This window comes from Furipterus horrens, unplaced genomic scaffold (assembly GCF_987537825.1).
Source record: "Furipterus horrens unplaced genomic scaffold, mFurHor1.1.pri manual_scaffold_7, whole genome shotgun sequence".
Taxonomy (NCBI): Eukaryota; Metazoa; Chordata; class Mammalia; order Chiroptera; family Furipteridae; genus Furipterus; species Furipterus horrens.
Window position 1 is genome coordinate 58,516,291 of NW_028327177.1, and position 20,559 is coordinate 58,536,849.

Below are 20,559 nucleotides of genomic sequence, written 5' to 3' on the forward strand. Positions count from 1 at the left end.
CACATAGTGGGTGGCCTAAACAATAGGAATTTATTTTCTCACAGTTCTGAAGGCTAGGAATCTGAAACCAGTGTGGGTGGATTTGGTTTCTTCTGAGGCCTCTCTCTTTAGATTATAGATAATTTTCTCCCTGTGTCTTCACATGGTCTCCTTCTGTATGTGCCTATGTCCTAATCTCCTCTTCTCATAAGGACACCAGTCAGATTAGATTAGGGTCCATCCATATGACCTTAGTCACTTCTCTAAAGATCCTATCTCCAAATTTAGTCACAGTTTGAGGTATTGGGAGTTAGAACTTCAGCAAAGTAATTTTGGGAGGACAAGTCAGCCCATACACACAGGTAATGAAATCTCTCACAGTGGTCGACTTTTTTCCATTTCCTGCATCTACTCTGGGGAAGGTTACCAGTGTGTCCTCTTGACTGATCTTTCTGCACCTGGTCAGGTGCCTCAAGTAATGTGTTCTATACAGAGGCAGTTTCAGTACTGCTTTCAAAATACAAGTCCAGTCATGTCAACACAAGGCAAATGGAACAAAACAAAACAAAAACAAACAAGGCTCTTCCTGGGGCTTTTGATTCCTTTTGGGATAAAGCTGGAATCTTTGGGAGGGCCTGTTGGGCCTTGTCCATCCTTTCCCTCTCCAGCTGCTTCTCCCACCACTCTCTCCTCGCTGTGTTCCAGAATGTGCCATCATCACTCCGACTCCAGAACCTTTGCCCACACAGTTCCCTCTGCCTCAGACCCACTCCTCCACTCTATACCACACTCAACCCTTCTCCTCTGTAATGCATGTGGGTCTTTCTTGGCTTAGGTGCTAGGAATTATCAGCAGGTAGTCCGGGGTTCACTTCATACACTGTGGTACAGAAAAGAGGCAGACCTGAGGAAAATCATAGAGAACTTATATACCACAGAGCCTCACTGCCAGTCTCCTGTGGCTTTCTTGGTCCCCCAGATACTTTTTCTCCACCCACCTCTCTCACCCAGGCAGGGCCAGTGTTCCTTGCAGATGTACTTTCGTAGACCCATGTCCCTTCCTTTCAGCAATTAGCACTCATTTTGTCATTACTTCAATAGTCTATCACTAGACTAAGCTCCATGAGTCCAGGCAGCAAAGTCCAATTTTGCTCAGCACTCTTGACCCAGCACCTAGTATAGAAATTGGCTTGCACTTCTGGCCAATATGGTGGCCTAGACAGACATGCTGTGTCTCCCTCCACAATTAAGAAGGAATACAGAAGTGGGAGAAGTGCCTGGAAAAGGGGAGAGTGCTGAGCAAGCAACATTGTTTCCTCTCAGACCTCTCCGCCACATAGAGTGCCACAACGTGGAGAAATGGATTGCCATGTACTGATGAGTAACTAAGGTTCTGCCCCTTATAACATAATAGGTGAGACATTTTATTTGAATTTTCAAAGTTTCATTTCTAAAGATCTAACATATGTCAGACTGAACCCTAAGACACAGAGGCAAACAAACACAGGAGCCTGTGAACTTGAGGAGACAGAGAAGTATGGCCCAAAAGAGGGAATGGATCAAGGTTCCAGTGGGAGAACTAAGCGATGAGGATATAGCCAACCTAACAGATGAGGAGATAGCCAACCTAACAGATACAGAGTTCAAAACATTGGTGATAAAGATGCCCACAGACTTGACAGATATCCTAAAATATGGCAAACACATAGGGAAGAAGTAAAAGCTATGCTAAATAAAACAAATAAAAATCCACACAAAACCAGTGGTGAAGGGAAGGAAACCGGGGTTCGAATCAATGATTTGGAACATAAGAAAGAAATAAACAGTCAACCAGTACAGAATGATGAAACAAGAATTGAAAAAAATGAGGATAGGCTTAGGATCCTCTGGGACAACTTTAAATGTACAAACATCTGAAACATAAGTGTGCCAGAAGGAGAAGAGGAAGAGCAAGAAATTGAAAACTTACGTGAAAAAACAATGAAGAAAAACTTCCCAAATTTGGTGAAGGAAATAGTCATACAAGTCCAGGAAGCACAGAGAGTTCCCAAAAAGCTAGATCCAAAAAGGACCACACCAAGACACATCATAATTGAAATGCCAAAGGTTCAAGATAAAGAATCTTAAAAGCAGCAAGAGAAAAGCAGAGAGTTACATACAAAGGGTTGCCTATAAGACCATCTGCTGATTTCTCAAAAGAAACTTTGCAGGCAAGAAGGGACTAGCAAGAAGTGTTCAAGGTGATGAAAAGCAAGGACTTACAACCAAGATTACTCTATCCAGCAAAGCTATCTTTTAGAATGGAGAGGCAGATAAAATGCTTCCCAGACAAGGTAAAGCTTAAGGAACTCATCATCACCAAACTATTATATGAAATGTCAAAGGGACTTACTTAAGAGAAAGAAAAAAAAATGTGAACATTAAAATGAAAACAAACTCGCAACTATCAACAACTGAATCTAAAAAATAAAAACAAAATCCAACTAAGTATACCAAAATAGGAACAGAATCATAGATATGGGGATGATTTGGAGGATTATCAGCTGGGAGGGGGAAGGAGGAGAAAAGGGGAAATGGTGCAGGGATTAAGAAGTATAATCGGTTGGTACAAAATAGAGGGAATTTAAGAATAATACAGGAAATGGTGAAGCCAAAGAACTTATATTTACGACCCATGGACATGAACTAAGGGGGGTGCGACTGCTGGAGGGAAGAGGGATACTAGGCAGAGGGGAGCAAAGGGGACAAAAAAGTGTGATACTATAACAACATAATCAAGAAAATATACTTAAAAAAATAAAAATAATAAATAAATTGACTACATTTTTCCTGAATCCATATTTGTTGAATGGATAAATGAGCACTTTCTTCTTGTAAAATATCTAAACAATACAAAACTATAGAAAGCAAAATATTCATGCAATCATTCTACTAGCATTTAATGAGCATCTGCTGTATGTCAGGCCCTGTTCTAGATGCCAGGTATACAGAATTTAACCACCGAGGAAAAAACAAACAAACACAAAAAGAATCTCTCTGCCTTTATGGGGCTTATATTTTTGTGGGAAGAGACTGAAAAACTAAGCAAGTAAATGAAAGAGTACTTTAGAATCCAACATGCTATGTGATATAAAGAATAATACAGCAGGGTAGGAGGGTAGGGAATGTGGGAAGGTGATGATGGTTGTTTTAAATAGGGTGCTCAGGAAAGCCCTTAGTGATATGGTGATATTTGAACAAATTGAGTGAGCAAAGCCATGTGGCTTTCTGGGAGTAAAGATATTGCATGTTGGGTGAGCAGCTTGTGTCAAGGTCCTGGAGTCAGAGTGTGTCTGGTGTGTTTGAGAAGGAACAGGAAGCTCTTCAAGTGAAAAGAGTGAGGGGAGATGATGTCAGAACAGTGTGTGTGTGTGTGTGTGTGTGTGTGTGTGTGTGTGTGTTGAGAGTGGGTAGGCATATGGTGTCATGTTTGATAGGCCATTGTTAGGGCTTTAGCTGCTGCTCTGAATGAGATGGAAAGTTCCATGCAGGAAAATGACAGCTTTCATTTTAAAAAGGCTAATGCTGGCAGCCATTTGCTTGGGCAAGGGAAAAAATAAAAGAGAAACTTTTTGCAGGTATCTAGGTAGAAAAAGGAGAAATTTGGGAGGGTTTTGAAGTAATCCAGGTAAAAGATAATAGAGATGGTGAGAAATGATCTGTGCTGGATATATTCTTAAGGTAAAAACAACTGCAAAAATACTTTTGCCTATGGGTTGGATGTAGGATATGGAACAAAGTGAGGTATCAGAGATGATTTTAATTTTCTTTTTCTTTTGAGCAAATGGAAAGATGGAGTTGCCATTACTTGAGACAGGAAGGAACTAGTTTTGTGGTTTTTGGGGGTGGTCAAGAACTTGATTTTGAGGTAGATATTAGGCATTTAAGTGGAGATTTTTCAAGGGCAGTGGATAAGTGAGTCTGAAGTTCAGGAGAGAGTTCTGGGCTGGAGTTAAATATTGGGAAATTTTCAAAATACAGAGAGAAAGTGTAGATCGAGGAAATTAGAGGTCTAAGGACTGAACCCTGGACTACTTTTGTCACCAAGAGGTTGGGGATTTAAGAGGGAAGAAGGAGAGAAGTGGACATGGAAGTTGGAGGAAAACCTGGAGTATCAGTCTATTGGAAGCAGGTGAAGAAACTGTTTCAATTGTTTTGATATGCTAAGTTAAATAAGATGAAGGCTGAATGTTGACCTTTAAATTTAGCAATGTGGAGCTCATTTGCAATTTGAGGTCACCAATAGAGAGCCCTCTAAATTTCCCAAGCATCAATTCCAAATGTGGGGGACACATATTGAGCCCTGTGCAATCCTCCCTCACTAAGGTTGAGGTAGGCATGAAGGTACTTACCCACCTCCATATCACTCCTTAAGGGGGGCACGGTTTGGAGATAAGGTTCACAATACAGCTTTCTCCAAAACACCCTCCACAAATCTCCTTTAAGATCTTTCCTTGGATTAAATGGTAGCTTGAGCTTTTTATATACTTGATGGAAATACTTTTTATATGCTTGATATTCGATAACCCATCCCACTGCTCTTGAACCCTTGAACTCCTGAGGGAGTTCAAATGTTGTGGGGTGGGTCACCAGACACACTTCCTGTCCCCTGGTTTTGTCTTGGTCTATACCACATTCCCAGCTGCAGGGGTCAACCTTGATTGGTTAGGTCAGCCAGTGTGAGGTAGTGGGGTATTCCCCAGGGGATTTTACTGGTCCAGGTTGGACACACAATTAAAGCTGGCTCAATCAGACTGCAGCAAAGGACTGAAATTCCATGACTGTCTCATTGTATGTAAATGAGGAGGGATGTTGGCTCCATTTCTGCTGACAATCATCTATTTCATAATCATAAGGGGAACCAGGTTTAGGATGAAGGAGAAGCTAATTTTGAAGGAAAAGTGAGGGATTTTATAATGTGCACACATCCATGCATGCGCGCGCGCGCACACACACACACACACACACACACACTCACACATATTCATTTGCTGTCTTTTAGCTTGATTTATGGATGCCAAGGAGCCACCCTGATTTCACTGACAGTGCCTTTCTTGCAGTATGGGTGATGACTTTGGAGAGATGTTCTATAGGAAGGCCAGCTGACTGGATTGTAATGTCTTGATTAGATCACTATGTTCTGAGGGCATTATCTTAATTTTGATGGTAAAATAAAAAACCCTTAATTTTCTTTCAGTTCAATCAGACTTCATCAGCATTAGATGGGATACAAGTTTGGCTCTTGGGCAAAGACCCTATATAACAGTGACTTAAATCAGATAGAAGCTCATTTTTCTCTCATCTAGGACTTCTGTGGGACATTGAGGACCCAGGAACTTTCTATCTGGCCCTGGTCTGAATGGTCCAAAATGATTCCTGACTATATCTGAGAACCAGATAGCACCTGACCATTAACAACCCCACTTAAAAGACAATTTTATGAACATCAGACATTACTCTTTTAATTCTTGTTTATTTATGGTCTTTCATTGTTTATAAAGAGTTAATGATTTGTAAAAATATTCCTTAGATATTGACCTTGTGTTATTTCTCTTGGAGTTGCTTTAGGGTTTTAGCATAATTGCTCTTTGAATTACTTCACTGTATTTTATAGTATCTTAACTGGCTTAGTCAATCTCAGATTTCAATTCATCCCATATGTTCCACCATTAGGAAAATAAGTTTATGGAGCAGAACTTTTCCCTATGCCTGAACTATTTCGTGAACTCATATTTCTCCTCTCAGTTTCTCCCTGCCTGGCTCAAATAATTGGTTTCACCTTTCAATGAACTCCTTAGTTGAGCTTTATCAGAATTGCTCCTGCTTATTTCCATATTGTCTGTGGAAGAGTAAATTTCACTTTTGAAGTTATGAAGCAATTTGCAGCTATTACTTTATGCTACCTTCCTGAAGTTATTTTAAAATTATACCCTTTGTTCTTTTTAGTTCTTTAGAGAGGAGTCTCTAGTGAGTAAATATAATTGTTTTTAGAAATTTTTCCTTGATCTACAAACATAATTTAAAGCAATCCTAAAAATGGCAGCTCTTTTATTCTGATTAGTTTATGGCAGCATCATAAGCATATTATGGAAAACTCCATGGTTTGTGGAAATGGTCAGTTTCCTCACTCTGATTTGTTTTAGGGATTAAGAAAAGAGAGAGAGATTTAAAAAAAGACTTCTGTACAAGATGGACATGTAGGTAGACATGCATAATGGTTTACTTGTGTGGCTCTGGGCAGCTGAGGCTAAGAGATTGACATGGATTGCTGTGCTGCATAAGGAGCTGAGGTGACCAATTTTTATTTATTTATTTTAATATTTTATTTATTTATTTTTAGAGAGAAGGAGGAGGGAGAAAGAGAGGGAGAGAAATGACGTGCAAGAGAAACATGGATCGGTTGTCTCTTGCATGCCCCCAACCAGGGACCTGGCCTGCTACCCAGGCGTGTGCCTGACTGGGAATCAAACTGGCAACTTTTCAGTCTGCAGGCTGGTGCTCAATCCACTGAGCCACACCAGCCAGGGTGGTGGCCAGTTTTTAAATGACAGAAGGCCCAGATTCAGAAAAACCAGGAGAGACCTAGAATGTGGCTCTTCTAGCCAAGATTGGTCTCTTGAGGCCAGAAGGTTCAGGTCCGTCTCACAAGTCTTCCCACAGAGCTACATTAACATAAACCTGTCCCAATAATACTTTAAGATGAACATAATTGGAAGCTGTTAGATGATCTATTTTCTTTTGCTATTTTTAATTTGAAATTGTTCTTCATAGGGTGTTGACAAATTTAAAAAAAACAAGTGGAAGGGTCTGTAAAGCAGTTCTGTAATTTAAAATTCTTTTTACTTTTTAAAAGTAGAAATTATCAGTAATGGGGATGTAGAGTACAGCATAAGAAATAGAGTAGCCAAAGAACATATAGTCATGACCCACGGATATGGACAATGGTGTGGGGATTGCCTGATGAAGTAGGGGGCTGGGTGAAGAGTGGCAAACGGGGACGAAGGGAGAAAAACTGGGACAACTGTAATAGCATAAACAATAAAATATAATCAAAAATATAAAAAATAAAAATAAAATAAAATTAGAAATTCTCCTTAGATTAAAAAACAGTTTTGCTGGCCTCTTAAAAAACAATACATTTCATTGTAACAATTTCACATGGTACACAAGTGCACAGAGCTACAAGTTACATTCCCCTTTCATTTCTTTCTCTATACTGCTTCCTCAAAACCTACAGTTTGGTAAGTGAATTTTTAGACTATTGTTTCATATGCATATGATACTATATATGCTATTTTATATGCCCATGCATTTCTAAATATGAAGTTACTGTATGCTGTTTTTAATTGAAATTTGGGAAATATTTCCAAGTCAGTACATAGAGATATATCTCATTTTTTAAATGGCTGCATAAATTTCTATTGTTTGGCTGTACTGTAATTTAATAACTAATTTTTCTATAGAATCTATAGTATAGGATATAATGTATATGTAGGATATAGAGCTCAACACTATACTAAAGTGATCCTGAATTGGATTCTGGCCCAGGGAAAAACTAGCTTATAAAGGAAATTATTAGGAAAACTAATGAGATAAAATGTGCACTATAGATTAAATTGAAATTTCTTATTAAATATCTTGAATTTAATAACTGTACTGTGGTTAGGTAAGATAATATTCTTGTTTATAAAGGTAAAGGGGCATGGTATATTAAATCTACTATTAAATTTTTAGAAGAAATAAAATATATACACATAAACATATTTTATATATGTTCACATATATGCATATATAGAGAGATAATTATAAAGAAAATGTAGCAAAATGTTAAAAATTTGGTTAATCTAGGTAGATGATAATTTATTCTTGCAGCTTTTCTGTAAATTTGAAACTATTTAAGTCTGAAATTATTTAAGTATTTAAAATGATTTATAAATAAAATTTAAAATTAATTTAAAAAAAGAAAGGTACACTGGTATTATACCTTTTAGTCAAATAACAGAATTTGAGATGTGGACTAACTCAAAATTTTGCTCTTTTACATAAAAGCACCAACATGTTCAAACAAGAATATAGCATTTAGGTAAGATGAAAGACTTAGAACATGGTCGGTGTACCACAAATGCTATTTCTCTCCTTTGCCCTCCCCTTTCCATGATTTCGTTACATACTAAACTATTCACAGATGGAAATTTTCAGTGATTTAGAATAAAAATCAGGTCCTGGCCCTCTAGGCCTCTTCTTTAGATCAGTGAGCTTTGGCTGTCACAAGTCACTGCTGCTTCCATTGCAATGCCAGTTCCACATGTCATTCTCCAGGGTCTGGCCTGTCCCATCAGCCATGGGTGGGCTTCAGAGCATGACTGAGCTGTGCTCAGGTGGGCAGAGCTCTCTATCACTGGACTAGTCCAGATGCCCAAAATGTTCACTCTACAGTTGGTTTTTTGATGGAAGCCAAGGAACATTGATCCCAGACCTGAATCTACCAACGATCTGACCTCAGGATTTACTTGTCCGCCTCTGCCACCTGGAAGGTTTGGACTGGACTATCTCTCATGACCATGGTGTGATAAAACAGAAAACCTAAAACAGGACTTTCCTCTCAAAGAATTCTATTATTTTCTAATTTTGTCTGGGGTGTTATATGCTCTTACAGCTTAGTCAGAGAGGTTGTGTAATGTGAGTCAAAAATTAGAGATGAACCCAAACCTTACATCCCATTTTGAAATAAATTTTTGTTCATAGAGAATAGTGGATTATTAGGAATACAACAAGACTCCTTCAACTTGACAATTCACTGAGTACAAGATAGCTGAAACATATGAGACAGAAACCATTTATTCTTTTCGTTAAAAATAAGTTTATGTGGTAAATTCATAAATGTTTAAATGGGATAATTTTCTCAAAGGAAAAATATGGTTATCCTTAATTTTTGCTGGTGAAGAGAATTATAAGGCAATGTAAGTCTGTGAGCACCTTAGTTTCTGATGGCCTCCAGCCATGCTCTCCATACACACCTCCCTGTCCTGATCACTAGTTGATTCTTTTTCTCATTTTGGCTGTCTCACAAGAGTATTGACCGATGATCTCTGTTCCTTGATAACTGCATCCAGACTAGACATGATTCTCCATTCATTCAAAATGTCTGTCCATGCCAGGTGCTGTGCTTGATGCAGAAATGCAAAGAGAAAACACTTCCCTGCCTCGGGGCATCCACTGGCTTGTGAGTCCAGAAATTAGAGTTTTACTTGTTTTGAACCATATGAATGGAATTATACAGTATACATTCTTTTACTTCTGTGTTCTTTTTGATCAACACAAGGTTTGGTGAGACTTATTCAAGCAGTTGTAGCTTGTTCATGTTTTCTTTTTTAAGTATATTTTATTGATTATGTTGTTACAGTAGTCCCAATTTTTTTCCCTTTGCTTCCCTCTGCCCAGTACCCCTCTTCCCTCCAGAAATCCCACCCACCTTACTTCATGTCCGTGGGTCATGCATATAAGTTTTTTGTCTTTACCCTTTCCTATACTATTCTTAACTTCCCTCTGTCTATTTTGTACCAACCAACTATGCTTCTTAATTGCTGCACAATTTCTCCATTCCCTCCCTCCCCCCTCCAAGCTAATAACCCTCCAAATGATCCCCATACCTATGATTCTGTTCCTCTTCTGGTTTGCTTAGTTGGTTTTTGTTTTTACCTTTTAGATTTAGTTGTTGATAGTTGTGTTTGTTGTCGTTTTAATGTTTATAATTTTGATATTTTTTTTCTTAAATAAATCCCTTATCAATTCATATAGTAATGGCTTGGTAATGATGAACTCCTTTAGTTCTACCTTGTCTGGGAAGAACTTCATCTGCCCTACTATTCTAAATGATAGCTTTGCTGGATAGAGTAATCTTGGTTGTAGGTCCTTGCTTTTCATTACTTTGAATACTTCTTGCCAGTCCCTTCTTCCCTGCAACATTTCTTTTGAGAAATCAGCTGATGGTCTTATAAGCACCCCTTTGTAGGTAACTCTCTGCTTTTCCAGGCACTTCTCCCACTTCTGTATGGGACTGTTGCCCCTCTAGCTGTTGACCTGGCTGTCGTTCCTAGAGTGGGTGGGTCTGTGGACATTCTAGGACTGTGGGGGCCCTTTAAATAAGCAGACTCTGATGAGAGACAGGCAGTTTCTTCTTCTGCCCCAACCCCCACAGGTTTGCACATTCAAAAGCAATGAGGCTTTATTTTTCCCGGCACTGGAACCATAGCTGTGCGGTCTGATCTGGGGCTGGGAGCCCTCCCCAGATGTCCCTCCTCACTTTTAAAAATGTGTGACTGCACTTTCCACTGGCTGCCGCGGCTGCTGCTACTGCTGCTGCTGCCACTGCTGCTGCTGCCACTGCTGCCACTGCCACTGCTGCCACTGCTGATGCCACCACACCACATCCTCTCCACCCTGGATCTGTTCCTTCTACCTGTCTGGATGAGTATTTCTTCTTTATATCTTTGTTTGTTGGACTTCCATGCAGCTCTGTTTTCTGGAACTTCTGGTTGTCTTTAGTTTTGAGGTAATTGTATTCCTTCTTAGTTGTGGAGGGAGATGCAGCGTGTCTGTCTAGGCCTCCATCTTGGTTGGAATTCTCCGGTCCATGTTTTCTACTACAAACAGCATTACCATGTGTGTTTCCTGGTGCTCACAGGGGCTTCCACACTAGGCAAAAGCATAAACATTCTCTCTCAACTACTACAAATTTATCCAAACGCCAACCCCAATCCTCTTCCCAACTAGGGGAAGGTATGTGAAACATCAATCTGATTACCTCATTTGCCTGCTCAAATCATTTTAAGGATTTCCCACTGTTCATAGAATAAAGATCCTCATCTCTAATACACCCTTTGAGCCACAGCATGGGTCATGAGCCTTTACCGTGTCTTTTCATAGAACTACCTTCTTTTTAGAGCATATATTAGCTAGAACATAGATTTTCCACTAGAAATGACCCCATTAGTTGTAATAAGATAGTTTATTTTTTTTCTCACAATACACTGTGTGTCTAAACAGCCCAGGGCTTGTCTGGAGGCTCTGTGATGTTGGGAGCCCAGAATTCCCCTATTTCCTTGCATTGATATCTATAGGTTATTGTCCTCATTAGCATGCTCTGGGGTGACTCTCCACAGTATTCACATTCCAGCCTGTGGAAAGGTGTAAGAGGAAAGGTGGGTGCTCCCATTCCTTTTAAAGGCATGACAGGGATTGCACTTGTTACTTTTACTCTCCTCTCACTGATCAGAAATTGTTCGCATGGCCACAGCTCACTGTAAAGGAGGCTGGAAAAAGTAGCCTATATTTTGACTGCCACATGCCTAGCAATGAACCTGGAGACCTGTTACTATAGATAGAGTGAATGGGTATAAGGATACCTAGTGGTCTCTGTGGCAGAACACCTACTTCAGATTGCAATGATACATTAATTAGTGTGATTATTTGATTGATATCTCTCTACTCCGTCGTCGTCGGCAGCCGTCCGTCTCGAGAGACGATGGTGTAGCTTCTTAAGTGTCTATCTGCACCGCCGAGAATGGCTGTGCAGTCCGACTCGGGAGTGACACGGTATCTGTCTCCTCCCGTGTTGAATCGACATCTTGCGATGACGCTGGAGTGTCCTCTCCAGTGGAGCTGAAGCTACAGAGCCTGGGCAGGGTGATATGGAGGGTCTGCTGTTGCCCATGCAGCAGACCCCCCCTCTCTTCGCAGCTGAAGGGTCCAAGGGAAAGACGGAGTCGATACAGCTTGGGTTCAGGTGCGCCGCAGGAGTTGCCGGTGTTGACTACAACATCAAACCGCCTTAGGGACTCCGGCTCCGGATTTTCTGTCGGGGTTTACTCCCTTAGCCTTTCCCCAGAAGAGGTATGCCGCAAGGCAGCGGAGGTTTTTTGGAGTCAGAGTTTTCCTTCTCTGTCTCTCTACTCCACTGCATTGTAATCTCTATAAGAGCAAGGACCACATCTGGTTTTGCTCATCATTGTATCCTTATTATCTATCCCAGTGCCTGGTACATAGTCAGACCTTAATACAGGGATGGGCAAAAGTAGGTTAATAAAAATAACACTAATAATAATTAATCAATAAATAATAACACAAGAATAAACTCTGTGTTTTACATTCTCAAAACTATAAACCTACTTCGCCCATCCTTGTATGCATTTGTTGAATACATTAATAAATATATTGAGTCTCTAACTACCTCTTGATTTTTTTGTCTCACATTTGACACTTCAACTAGACCAAACCACTTGTGGTTGACTAGTAATGTATTTACTATCCATTAAAAAAAACTTTGCTAATCTGGTATGCAAAAATAGTCATCACACTGTTTAAATTTCTTTGATGACTTTTGATATTATACATATTTTCATATATAGTATTTCTATTTCTTGTGAGATTTTATGTGACCAGTTTTGTCAACATCCCTTGAAATGCACTAACAGCTTAACATGTAGACTTCAATCAAGTCAATAAGGTCTGAGTTAGACAGCACAGTCAGAGGCTTGCTTGATGAGGAATAGAATGTAGAGTAATGCTTGAATAAGGGCATTCATAAATTCTACCCGAGTGCAGTTTCTTACACCTGAGCATTCCACAGGAGTCAGGAAACAAAGTATTAAAGCTTACATTATCTATGTAGAATATGGAGGGATGGTGTGATATTGTGATTTATAATAAGAAATAGATATTTGGTTTTCATCCCCTTTTCTGACACAGAGCTCCTAAAACCCTTGGAATTTTTTAAGTGGTAAGAGCTATGACAATGTCTTGGTTTTTAAAACAAACTCCTTTCAACCACACTTGAGCTTCTGTTAGTGAGGTGACTTTTGGAAAGTCCATAAGGATGAGGGTTGGTTGTCAGAAGAGCCAACCATGTAGTTATATTGGAAGTTTGAGCCCACCTGACCACCTCACCTCTGGGGAAGGGAGAAGGGCTAGATATTGAATTGATAACTAAAGCCAATGATTTAATCAATCATGCCTATGGACTTCAGCCCCTCCATTAAAACCCAAAAAGATTGGGTTTGGAGAGCTACCAAGTTGGTGAATAAGAATGTGTCCATATACAGGGCCCCCAACTCCACTGGGACAGAAGCTCTTTGTTTGTCACCCTGCCTGATGTATCTCTTCATCTGGCTATTGATCTGTATCCTTTAATACCCTTTGTAATAAACTGGTCATGGAGTAAGAAAACTGGTTTCCTGAGTTCTGTAAGCCACCCTAACAAATTAACTGAACCCAAGGAAGGGGTCATGGGTACTTCTGATTGTTCGGCAGTTGGTCAGAAGCACCTGTATTTGTAGTTGGCATCTGAAGTGGGGGAAGTTTTGGGGGACTAAACCCTTAGTCTGTGGGATCTGATGCTATCTCTAGGTAGATAGTGTCAGAATCGAGTTAAATTTGTGGGGCACTGGGTCAATGTCCTTTGAGAATTGAGTAAATTGCTTGGTCGTATAGAAAAAAACACATATTGTAGATGGTATTTTAAATTTCTATTTACCAAAATATCTAAGAGCTTTAGCAACCAGTAAGGATTAAAGTTGTATTGATGATTAATTAGTTTAATTAAGTTTAATTAACATGGTGTTAATGATGCTCAACCCACCCGTAATCACCCAACAACACCAACCACTACCAGCAGGTACAGATGTTTCGCTTATATATTAAATGATAATAAGAACATAAAAATGTAAAATGTATTTAATAAAGACACACTGAATAAAGCTATATGAAAAAATAAAAAAGGTGAGGGTGGTTGGATTAGATATTATTATTTTTAACATTATTTTAATATTATTGTTACATTGTTGCTAATGAAGCAAAACCACATTACTGTTATTTTCACCAAACCATACCACCAAAAACAATTCTGTTAACAATGCCATTTTAAAAATATATAAGACCTGCAAGATATTACAGGTAATAGAGAAAAGAAGAGAGAGCTGTTCTAAATATAGGCGAGTATGTGGCCAATGTGCAGAAGACACATTTTCCTGTATAAAATTAAATTATAATTTTGAAAGCCAAGAAAGGAAGCAATAATTCAAGGCAAAGGAAGTCAAGAGCCTCTATTTCCTTTGTGTTCCTGAGCAGGCCTGGTATGGACATTAATGCTAATGAGAACAGCATGCTTTCAGACAAAAGGTGCATGCCAGGCGTCTGTGTGGAGATAACTTAGAATCAACACAAATGCAGCAACTGGGACTCAGTGGTTTTGCTCTGGGTGTAAGTTGGGTATGATGAAGAGTCAAAGGTAGAGCTGGGTTTTCTGGCAGAAGGACATGGGCTTCACTGGGCAGATGTGGATACTCAGTCTGAAATTGAGGTGATTTCCAATAGAAGCCCTTTGATGTTGAACAGGCTATTACAATATACTCCTTTTAAGTCTTTCCTTCATTTGGTCAATAAATGCTTATTGAGTACCTACTATGTGCCAGACACTCTTTCTAGGCACTTGAAATTCAATGGTGAACAAAACTGATGGAAGAACTTTTTTCCACTGAGAACAGATAAAAATTAAACAAGTGAATTAACTTATAATCAAGATAATTTGAGTTTGAAGGGAGGAGTTTATAGTCTAGTAGATTTAGGACCTGGCTGAATGACATGTATTTGGGTTCCTCAGGCAGCAAGCTTATGACTCAGTAGGTGTCTAGCCAGTTTTTGTTTTCCTGAGTAAAGTTTGATTAGCTATTGCCTTTCAGAGCAGGAGTAAAGGGATTTTTAGTGAGAGTGTGGGGAAGAGAAATTGAGATTTTATATTTTCTTTTATCTTTATGAGAAGATGGGAGACAGGGGAAAAATGAAGCTACCACCATGAGAAGAGAGAAAAGATATTTAGTGGGGATATATAGAAGGAATGATTTACTTTAAGTTATTTAGTATAGCCTTTATTTCTTTAGGAAATCGTGGGTAAAATCTACATTCCATGAGCAGGCACTTCACAAAAGAGAGCAATTCAATGGCAAACAAGCACATGAAAAGTGCTCTGCATCTTCAGAAAAGTTCAAATTTAAGCCAGGATGAGCCACCACTATACCAGCCCCCCTCCCCATGGTTAAAGGTGTGGGGCAGGTGTGGGGCAATTGGCCCTCTCATATGTTGCTGGTGGGAGTGAAAATTGTTAGGACATGTTCAAGCTAACCACCACATATAAGTTATAACCCAGCAGTTGTAATCCTGGGTGTATGCCTAGCAGGAATAAACAACATGTCAAAGAATGTTTATTTCAACTTTATAATAGTCCAAAACTGTAAATAATCCAAATATTTATGAACAGCTGAATAAAAGAATAAATTTTATATATGCACCATAATTTATATACATATTTCTTCTATTATATACATATATTCTTCTATATACATATTTACACAATGGAGTACTATACAACAATAAAAAATAAAATACTGCTACTTAAAACAGCATAGACAATTCTCACAGGCATAAAAGTGAGTGAAAGAAGTAAGACACAAAATAGTGCAACTATGTGCCATTTATATGAAGTTCCAGAAAAAAGAGAAATCTAATTTATGTCGGTGTTAGAATAGTGAGCTTTATTGGGAGGGCGTTAACTAGAGGGTCTGGAGAAGCCTTTTGGGGTGCTGGCTATAGTCTGTATTTTGACCTGGGTAGTAGCTATAAAAGGGTAAACATTTAAAAATCTTTCAAGCTGTACAATGAAGATGTGTGCCCTTTATAATATCTAAGTTATAACAGTAAAGCACTTGAAAAACTTCTAGATTACTCATTGATATTCTTAATTGGATTTGTGTGTGTGTGTTTGATTAGGTACTTCTGAGACTAAGCAGACATAGCCTAATAAAGCACAGTCATATGTGAGATTTTCGTATAAATAATTGGAATAAAATTACCTTTCCAGTCTTACCTCCAGCCCTCCCCAGCGTATACTGTACATTCCTGCCAAATTATATTACTCATTCTTCCCTGAATACTTGATCCTTCTCACTTCTTTGTCCTTGCTCACATCCTCTGTATAATTTTTCATAAGTGAAATCACATTTTAAATTAACTCAGAGCTTTTTAAAAAAAAATAAAATCTTGTTAGAACTTTTGCAAAATGAAGGATCTCAAAATCTTACTATAATCTTACTATACAATTTATTTTTTGGTAAAACCCAGATTTTCGTATATTGAGCTTGTTCAAAATGTTGTCATGTGATCTAGAAACATTCACTAATAATAGCTAATAAAAGTTAATAGCAGTAATGAAAACAACTAAAAACAATAATTCCGAGAGGCAGTATAAGCAAGGAGCATAGACTTTGATGTCAGATGGACATGACTGATTTGCTTTTGCCATTTACCAGATGTGGATTCAACAGGTCAATTAGGATTTTCTTTTTTTTTTAATATGCTTTATTGTTTATGCTATTACAGTTGTCCCAATTTCTTTTCCCTCTGTTCCCCTCTACCCAGTGAGGCCCCTCACTCATGTTGTCCCCTCCCCTTAGTCCATGTCCATTGGTTGTGCATATAGTTCTTCTCAGCATCTTCCTATCTACTTCACTCCCTCCTTCTGTGCTTTTTTCTTTCCTACTGTGCTTCTTAATTCCTGTAGCATTTCCCTCCCTTTTCCCCTTCCGCCCTCCCCACAGACCTGCCCCTAAAATGTTCCACATACCTATAATTCTTTCCCCACTCTCGTTGCCTACTTAGTCTGCCTTTGTTTCAATTCTCTAGCTTCTGTTGTTGGTTGTGATACAGTTTTCATTTTAATGTCCATAGTTTTGATGCTCTTTCTCCTAAAAAAAGTCCCTTTAATATTTCATATAACAGTGGTTTGGATCTGATGAACTCTTTCAGTTTTACTTTGTCCTGGAAGCACTTTCTCTGCCCTTCTATTCTGAATGACAGCTTCACTGGATAGAATAATCGTGGTTGTAGGTTTTTGCTTTTCATCACTTTGAACACCTCTTGACTCTGCCTGCAGAGTTTCTTTTGCGAAATCAGCTGACAGTCTTATTGGGATGCCTTTGTATGTAATTCTCTTCTTCTCTCTTGCTGCTTTTAAGATTCTCTCTTTAGCCTTAATTTTTGACATTTTGATTATAATGTGTCTTGGTGTGGTTCTCCTTGGGTCCAGTTGTTTTGGAACTCTCTGTGCTTCCTGGACCTGTATGTCTATTTCCTTCCCCAAGTTAGGGAAGTTCTGCTTCATTATTTTTTCACACAATTTTTCAATTTCTAATTCCTCTTCTTCACCTCTGGCAGCCCTATAATTCAGATGTTGGCCCACTTATAGCTGTCCGATAAGTTTCTGAGCCTCTCCTCATTTTCCTCACTTCTCGTTTCCTCTTTCTGCACTGGTTGACTGTTTGTTCCTTTCCTATGTTCCGATTTGTTGATTTGATCCCTGGTTTTCTTGCCCTCACCACTAGTTTCATATGTGTTTTTGTTTATTTCCACAGAACTAGCCTTTAATCCTTCCCCGTCTTGTTTAAAATCTGCTGTTAGGTCTGTAAGCATTTTTATAACCAAAGCTCTGAACTGAGCCTCAGAAAGATTTTCTATCTGCTGCTTCATTAGATTAGATATTTGCTGTCTGGTCAGCTGTGTCACCGGGATCTCTATCATGATCTGTGCCATCCTGACCATTTTGTGTTTACCTTTGCTTCCTGGACAGGGCTGTCACAATTCCTATGCTATAGTGGGCAGAGCCTCGTGCACTCGTCACAGCCAGGCGACCCCTCTCATCATGCTGTGGTGTTTTCTGCGGGGGTGGGGGTCCAAGATGGTTTCCTGATGTTCACTCTCTGCTGAGAAACCAGGAGCCTCCTCCTCCATCCCCGCCCCCTCGGGGCCTCACAATCCAAGGCAATGGAGGTCTGCATTCCCCAGCTTTGGAATCGCAAGCTGAGGGGTCTGGTCTTCAGCCAGGTGTGCTCCCCAGGTGCTTCTTGCCTCACCCTAAATACGGGTGTCTGTGCTTACCAAGGTCCTGCCTCCATCGCTGCTGCTGCTGCGGACAGCACAGCTTGAACTCTTCTCCCCAGCTTCATCCTTCCTACCTGTCCAAACGAGCATCACTTCTTTATAACTTCATATGTTGGACTTCCATTTATTTTCTGGAACTTCTGGTTATTGCTTGTTTTGCGGTAGTTGTATTCCTTCTTAGTTGTGGAGGGAAACGAAGCATGTCAGTCTAGGTCTCCATCTTGGCCAGAAGTCTCCTGTGCTTGTTTGCTTTCATGTCCTAGGGAGAGCTGTCGCTCCTACTACGTTGTAAAGGGCAGAGCCTTAGGTATTTGTCAGTAACAGGTGACCTTTTTCACCACTTTTCGGCGCTGTATGTGGGGGAGGGGTCTGAGAAGGAACAATGCCATTTTCCCAGCACTCGCCCCTTTTCCAGGCACTTTTCCCACTTTCTCACTGGACTGGTGCCCCTCTAGCTGCTGCCCTGGCCATCATTCCCAGAGTGGGTGGGTCTGCGGATGTTCTAGGTCCATGGGGGCCCTTAAACAATCGGACTCTGCTGAGAGCCTGGCAGTTTCTGTCTCCATCCTAACCCCCACTGGTTTGCACAGTCAAAAGCAATGAGGCTTGATTTTCTCCCATGCTGGGACAGTGAGCTGTGCTGTCTGGTCAGGGGCTGCAAACGCTCCCCAGGTGTCCCTCCTGACTTTTTCAAACATCTAACTGCACTTTCCACTGGGCTGCTGCTGTTGCCTCTGCTGCCATCACCACACTGAGTCCCCTCTGCCCTGGCTCTGCCCCTCCTACCTGTCTGGATGAGTATTTCTTCTTTATATTTGTGTTTGCTGGACTTCCATGTATTTTGATTTTCTGGAACTTATGGTTGTTTCTCGTTTTGAGGTAGTTGCATTCCTTCTTAGTTGTGGAGGGAGATGCAGCATATCTGTCTACACCTCCATCTTGGCCGGAAGTCTCGGGTTTTGTTTTTTTTTAAGATTTTATTTATATTTTAGAGAGAGAGGAAGGGATGGAGAAGGAGAGGGAGAGAAACATCAATGTGTGGCTGCCTCTTGCTTGCCCCCAACTGCAGACCTGGCCCACAACCCAGGCAAGTGCCCTGACTAAGAATCAAACTAGTGACTCTTCAGTTCACAGGCCGACACTCAATCCACTGAATCACACCAGCCAGGGCAATTAGGATCCTTTTTTAATAAATAGTAAAAATTACAATTGATTAGTGGATAAACATAATGTGGTATACACATATAATAAAATATTATTCAACCATCAAAAGAACTAAGTTCTGACATATAATACAATACAAATGAACCTTAAAAATACTATGCAGGGACTTCTGGCCAAGATGGAGGCCTAAACAGACACACTGGGTCTCCCTCCACAAATAAGAAGGAATATAACTATCTCAAAACTAGAGAGAACCAGAAGTTCCAGAAAACAGAGCTGCATAGAAGTCCAACAAACAAAGATATAAAGAAGAAATACTCGACTTCCGGCGAAGATGGAGGCTTATACTGACATGCTTGGTCTCCCTCTAGAACTAGAAAGAAATACAACTACCTCAAAACAAAAGATAACTAGAAATTCCAGAAAATAAAACTACACAGAAGCCCAGTGTACAAAGTTATAAACCAGCAGCGCTCATCGGACAGATAGGAAGAGCGAAAGTGGGTGGTGCTGCTTGCGGTAGCATCAGGGGCAGCAGCAGGGAGAGCAATCCCAGCTGCAGTTGAGGCCCAGCAGCTCCCAATCCCAACGCTGGGAAAAGCAGCCACTGCATTGCCTGGGACGGTGAGGCCCAGAGGGTGGGAGGATAGATCCCTGTCTCCCAGCAGAGAATAATGGCAGGAATCCATCTTGGACCCCCCCCCCCCCCACACACACACACAAAGCGCCACAGCGCTGTGAAAAAGGTTGCGGATCACCGCCGGTCGCCAGGTTGTGATGAATACACAGGCTCTGTCCCCTATAGCCTGCCCCAGAAGCAAAGCAAAATGCAAATCTGTCAAAATGAGGCAGACAACTATAGAAATCCCGGTGATGCAGCTCGCCAGGCAACAGATGAAGAATATGACAGATGAACAAATAAGAAACCTGTCAGAGGCTCAATTCAGAGCTATAGTTATTTAGGTGGCTTACAGAATTAAAAAAGATTTGGGACAAGATGAGAAAGGATTGAAAGCCACTCATACTGAAAAGAACAAAAACACATACAAGACAAGTGGTGAGGAAATAAAATCCAGAGATCAAATCAACAAACCAGAACATAGGGAAGGAACAAACAGTCAACCAGTGTAGAAAGAGGAAACAGAAAGCAAGGAAAGTGATGAGAGGATCAGAAACTTCTGGGACAGCTATAAGAGATCGAACATACGGATTATAGGATTGCCAGAGGGCGAAGAAGAAGAACTAGCAATTGAAAAATTAAGTGAAAATATAATAAAGCAGAACTTCCCAAACTTGGGGAAGGAAATAGACTTACAGGTCCAGGAAGCACAGAGAGTTCCAGAAAAACTGGACCCAGGGAGAACCACTCCAAGACACATTATAATCAAAATGT